Source organism: Temnothorax curvispinosus, unplaced genomic scaffold (genome assembly GCF_003070985.1).
Source record: "Temnothorax curvispinosus isolate PA1 unplaced genomic scaffold, ASM307098v1 QBEX01016795.1, whole genome shotgun sequence".
NCBI classification, from domain to species: Eukaryota; Metazoa; Arthropoda; class Insecta; order Hymenoptera; family Formicidae; genus Temnothorax; species Temnothorax curvispinosus.
The window spans coordinates 452-6,943 of NW_020226575.1; the positions used below are offsets into that span (position 1 = coordinate 452).

Here is a 6,492-nt window from a genome sequence, read left to right on the forward strand (position 1 = left end):
TTTTTTGGAATGTGGCGGGATTAACAAATAAAGATAAAGAGTTTTGGAAGGGGCTGGAGGAATGGGATGTAATGGTGTTATGTGAGAAATGGGTGGATGGTAAGGGATGAGAAAAGATAAAGGAAAGGCTGCCGAGAGGTTACGTTTGGGAAGTGCAGAAAGCAGGGATGAAGAATCGGAAGGGCGGTAGGAGGAATGATAGTAGGTGTAAGGGTAGAGGTCAAAATGGAAAAAGAAAGGACGAAAAAAGATAAAGAAGGGATGCTATCGATAAAGGTGAGGTTAGGGAAGAAGTGGTGGAACATAGTAGGAGTGTATATAAATAAGATATAGACAGGAAATTGGAAAACCTAAAGTAATGGGTGGAAGGAGATAGAGACGGGAGTGAGGGTGCTGATAGGGGGGGATTTTAACGCATGGACGGGGAAGGAGGGAGGATTCGTAGAAGAGAGAGAGGAAGAGAGAGGAGAAGGAAAAAGAAGAACGAAAAATGGCAAGGTAAACGGGGAGGAAAGAAAGTTATGTAGGTTTTTGGAAGAGCATAGGTGGGCGATATTTAACGGAGGAATTAGAGAAGATGAGGAGGGAGAATGGACGTATACAGGGAGGAGAGGGGAGTCGGTGATTGACTGCGTGTTGGGGGACAGGAGGACAAGGGAGAGGATAGAACGGGTAGTGGTGGAAACGAAGGTCGACTCAGAATACCAGCCAGTGACGGCGTGGGTAGAAAAGGTGGCGGACGGTTTGGGTAAAAGGAAGGGGGGAAGGGCGAAAGTGAGAGAGGAGATTCGGTCGGAGGAGGGCAGAAAAAAATTTAAAGAGTTAGTGGAGGATAAGCAAATTCAGGAAGGGGAGTGGAAGAGGAGTGGCAGGGGCTGAAAAGGAGGATAGGGAAGGTATTAAGGGAAGTGAATGGGAAGGGCAAAAAGGGCGGAGAAAGGAGCTATTGAGGTGAAGAATGTAAGGAAGGAAAGAGAAAGGGCTCATGTTAAGGAAATAGAGAAGGAAAGGAAGGAAGAGTGGCAATTATAGGGAGAAAAAACAGCGATACAAGAAGTTGTATGAGGAGAAGAAAAGAAGAGAAGTGGAGAAGTGGGAAAAGGAGGTAAAGGAGATTAGGACAAAGGGACAGATATGGAAGGTGGTAAACAGAGAGAGAAAGAGGAGAAGATTGGACGAGGGAATTAGTATGCAGGAATGGGATAGGTATTTCAGAGATTTGTTGAGAGGAGTTAGAGGAGGAAGAGGAGAAGATAAGGAGAGAAGAGATGTGGGAAATGGTGGGAAAGCTTAGGGAGGGAAAAGCGATGGGAAGTTATGGAATTCCAAATGAGGTATGAAAGTTTGGAGGGGAGGTGGTAAAGGAATGGTTGTGGGAGGTATGTAATAGAGTGTGGAAAGAAGAGGGTTGACCGGATAGTTGGAGGGAGAGAATTATAGTGCCCATAAGAAAGAAGGGGAAGAGGGAAAAAGTCGGGGACTACAGAGGGGTGAGGGATGTTAGCACAAACGGCATACAAGGTGTACGCTGCTGTTTTGACGGAAAGGTTGAGGAAGGGGGTAGAAGAGAAAGGATTGCTTCCGCAGAGTCAGACAATGTTTAGGAGAGGGGTAGGGACAACATCTATGTATTAAATTACTTAATAAATAGGCAGGTAAATTAAAGAAGGAGAAGGTGGTGGTGTTATTGGTGGACAGAAGGATTCTGGTGGAAGCAATGAGGAAAAGAGGAGTGAGGGAGGGCTTGGTGATGAGATGTAAGGAGCTGTTGAGGGATGCAGGGTAAGGGTAAGAGAGGAGCTGGGAGAGAGGTTTTGAACAGGAAGGGGAGTTAGACAGGAGTGCCCGTTAAGCCCGATTTTGTTTACGTTGCTGTTGACGGACAAAGAAAGGTACCGAATGAAAAAATTAAAGTGTAATAAATTTTATATGAGAAATAAGAAGAAAGAAAAAAAATAAAATATGAGAGAGATAAGTACGTGAAGTAAGCGGAGAGGGAAGAGGAATGCGAAGTGGTGACGATTAGATATTAGTACAGTAGAGGAAAAAAAGGAATGAATTAACGGAGAGAAATAGTGGAATGGGATAAATATTTTAGAATAAATATAACGGGAAATATATGAACATGGATGGCGCGCGCGTTAGTGCAGTGTAAGGAGTAGTTAAGTGTAATAAAAAAAATGAAAGCCGAGGAAGCGAAGTGTGATAAGTCTTATGCAAGAAGTAAAAAGAAAGAAGAAAACAAAATATGGGAGAGACAGGTATGTGAAGTGAGCGGAGAGAAAATAAGAAACGAGAGGTGGCGAATGGACATTGGTACAGTGGATGAGAAAGGGAATACATTTTAACGGAGAGAAATGGTGATGTGGGATGAGTGTTTTAAGGTGAAATGGAACGAAAAAAGTTTAAAGCGCGCGCGTAGCGCGCGTGTGTGCTAGTCCACTTTTAAAAAAGGCGTGTTAACTGAGTGAATTGCGTTTGTATCGAAAAATTGAAGCCTCTTTTCCGCGATGCCGATTGGCTATCTCGATTGATTGCCGCGCCGTAGCTTGCTTCATCCCGTGAGGGACTGTCATCGCGGAGTGTGGCGACTTTCGTGCGTGTAGTGCGTCGTGTGTGTCATGATGTGACAGCTCGCGTCGTGTCGCGAGGTTAATATTATTATTAATATTTACCTCGATAAAGGTGAGATCTGAATATATTTTTATATATTGTCGTTAGTAAGAAACTAAATATATGTTAGATGACTCGCGTAGGAAAGCTGCGGCGTATGCTGAAGGTCTCGTACTTGATCCGAAGAAAGGTTTCTATGACAAGCTGGGACTGCTGATGGACTTCAATTTCTGGTATTATACAAGATGTATTAATCCGAGTATTATACAAGAGTACAATTTGCTTTACCACCGTGCCCGGTGCGGCGTATGCTGACGCCGAGGTAATTTTCTTATATGCAAACAACATGAAGTAAATATCTGGACTAAAACATAATTTATACAGTGCAGCAATTAAATATTCTCGAGTTAAATCTGGAGTCAAGTATGATCCCGACGGAGTGTCACAAATTAGTCAAAAGCAGACAACAGATCAAGCAACTCATAAAAGCGCCGAATCTATTGCCGGAACAGAAAATGGATTATCATATCAGGCAAATGGCGTTGAACCTCACAACCAATTCCATGTATGGATGCTTGGGGGCGATGTATTGTCGATTTTACGCTAAAGGTCTCGCCGCTCTGATAACAGGTAAGACGCGAAATATTTTATATTTAAAACGCCGATAACATGAAGCATAATATATTATATAACATCATAATGTTTTTTTTACATAGGGCTTTAGCCTAGGAGGAGGTCGAGGATAAAGCGAAGAGGAAAGAGCAACGTAAAGAACGCAAAGAAAAAAAACGAGAAAAGAAACGTGACGAAGATGATGGTAAAGGAAAGTGGGAAACCGTTAAAGGCGGCGTGGCTATTCCTTTCGAGAAACCGAAGATGTTCGCTAAGGACGCAGAAATTAATATTGGTGCGGTGTTGAAGAAACTTTCTGTCGGTATGTATCATGTTACGTGCTGGGAGTTAATAGCTCTCATCAGATGTAATGTAGCAACGTTAGTAGCGATTTGCGATTGGCGACAATGCAACGTAGTTGCTCAGCCACTGTACCGTGAACCAGACTTTCTTTAGGCTTATTGCTCTGTTGCATACGAAGAGGACGAGACCGATGTTCTCTTTGGCTTTTAGGTCCTTGCGAACTGTTGTTAAACATGAATTCCTTACAGTAATAATGTAGATATTTACATTATTTTGTCGTAATTATTTAACATACGTTTCTCCCGCTGGAACCGAAGATGTATAACGTATGTCTATAATTAAGTGCATACATAATACAATTGAACAAAACATTAAAAAATTGAATATTTTCTTATTAATGTAAATATCTACATTATTACTCTAACAAATTCATGTTTAACAACAGTTCGCAGGGACCTAAAGGCCAAAAAGAACATCGGTCTCGTCCTCCTTGTATGCAGCAGAGCAATAAGCCTAAAGAAGCTCTGGTTAACGGTACAGTGGCTGAGCAACTACGTTGCGTTGTCGGTAATTGTCAATCGCTACTAACGTTGCTACGTTACATCTGATAAGAGCTATTAATTCCTAGCACGTAACATAATACATACCAACGCAAGGGTTACACGATTATGGAACGCGATATGATTAGTCTACGCTCGTTGTTAAGACTGTTTGCTACCGACATAAGAATACAGTAGTTGTTTAAGAAATCGTTATTCTCTTTAAACATATATATTTGAAGGCACAATATTAATATTTATGCATGATTTAGTTTAATGATGGGAATTACATTGTCATGTTTGATATACGGATACATTCATTGAGAGATAGAGGAGTAGCATTAGAAAAATTTCCTGATTGTGAAATTATGCTTCATTTTTATACCAAACTCCTAATTTATGTGGCAGTACTTTAGATGTACCGTATAGTATACCTTGGTTACTCGTTAACGTTTAATGTTCCAATATTAGACTGGATAACGCGCGGCTCATATGTTAATTATTGCTCTGGATAGGTTTTTCATCTAGATATGTCGCTCAGTACTTACATAACATATACAATTTGGTATTGGCAATGTGATATTCTGGTATCATTCCGATATCGAGTTTATTTAATTTAGCTTATTAGAGTCTTGAGACCGATGTTCAGTCCATGAATGCAATAGAAAACGTTTGTATTTTTCTCTTGACGTTCAAATGTGTTAAAAGTATTTGAAATTTTCGAAAAATATTCTGTATAAGAAATTTTAATACAAGGTTTAAATTAGGCTTGCATAAAAAATTTTAATTAGCGATTTAAAAAAATCTTGAACTTTTTTTTATTTAAAACTTTTATTCCAGTTTTATGACAGTGGATTTCTCGGGAAGAATGTTCCTTTCATGCATTTGAAGGAATTAGTAGATCAGATGATAAGTTTGTTGGCCGAAAACAGGTTGCAGTATTTGCATCAGGCTGCAGCGTATTACAGAGTGATCAATAACATCATGGTGAAAATTATTGACAATTCTAATCATACCACCATTATATGGTACGATTTTAGAAGAGAAACAATAACATGATATTGTTTATTTTAATTTTTTATTTCTATTTTATTACGTTTGTTTTCAGTGTATTGATCAAGCTGCTTCATTCCTGCGCTGAATCAAATGTTTCCTCGAAATATGAAAAATTGGTGATGAAATGCTTATGAAAAATAGTAAAAACAATGTCAAATTGGGCCGCTGATTTAGATTACGATACAATACTCTTGGAAGTGCATCGTTTCCTTAAGGTAATGCAATTTCTCATCTTATTCAAGTAAATGAAAATGCAATAAGAAAGATTACTATTGTGCACATTTTGCAATTAACATGAGTTACTAATAAGTCAGTAAACGTTTTAATTGCGCTGTTCTATGTCTTAAATTAATATTTCAATGCGACAACATTATATGTATTATATATGTTATTTTTATAGGATTATCCTACTACATGGTGGAAGAAACGAAAGTCCGACACTCCGCTGCGGACAATCAAGACAGTTCTTCATAGTATGACTAGAGTGAAAGGCAGTTCGATACAAGATCATTTGACGCTAATAAACAATACGAATGAATCTGAATTACAAGTTTACTTAATCAGATTAATCGCGGTTAGTTTCGTATAATTACATACATAATTTTTTTAAATATTAAAGTAATTGTATCGTTTATATTAGATATTAATATTACTACGTGTAGATATGTTAAATTATATAAATCAGGAATTAATTAATAACATTTATTTCAATAGAGTCTTAAGTCAGATGAGATTAATGCCACAGCTAAGGTGACGCCAAAATCAAATAATGTGGGAAGGACACCAAAATACTTGTCCAAGTCAACTTGTCAGCAATTGGCAGAAATATTCAAGAAAATTGGATTGAAAGAGCACATGCAAGAGGTATGTATACATACACAAATAAATGCTTTTTTTTTTTTTTTAATATAACGTAAATTAAAATGTTCAGATTCTGGAAATTATTAAATATTTGCAAAAGTTATTATTAAAGAAAGTTTATTTTTTTTAATTCTTGAATTTTTGGAGAAATGTCCATTTTCGTTGTAACTACTGCAAATTTTGAGATAAAGTAATAATAAGTAATAATAGGTAATAAGTAATAATAAGTAATAATAATCAGATTAAATTCATTATGACTACGTTTACATGACACCGTTAATCGGGCTTTACACATTTGATTACAACTTTAAGTAATTAATATTGATTTTCATCGTTGCTAAGTAAATAAAGATTAAAACAAATCAATTGTTTTTCAGCAAATGTTCACTAAGAGATAGCATAAAATTGTCGGAATAAGCATACAAAGTGTCGCGAGGGTGTTTAATCGGGAACGACGTAGTGCTCCGTACCAAGATTGTAGGCGCGTGAAGCCGTGTGCATAAAGGAG

The 6,492-nt window shown here is 37.9% G+C and overlaps 1 long non-coding RNA gene across 1 annotated transcript; it reads left to right on the forward strand.

The window, feature by feature from the left end:
- Positions 1 to 3,450: 3,450 nt before the first annotated feature.
- LOC112466983 lies at positions 3,451 to 5,224 on the forward strand. The gene is made up of 3 exons (XR_003042203.1): positions 3,451 to 3,547; positions 4,908 to 5,095; positions 5,176 to 5,224. It is a non-coding gene; the product is annotated as an uncharacterized LOC112466983 (long non-coding RNA).
- Positions 5,225 to 6,492: the final 1,268 nt, after the last annotated feature.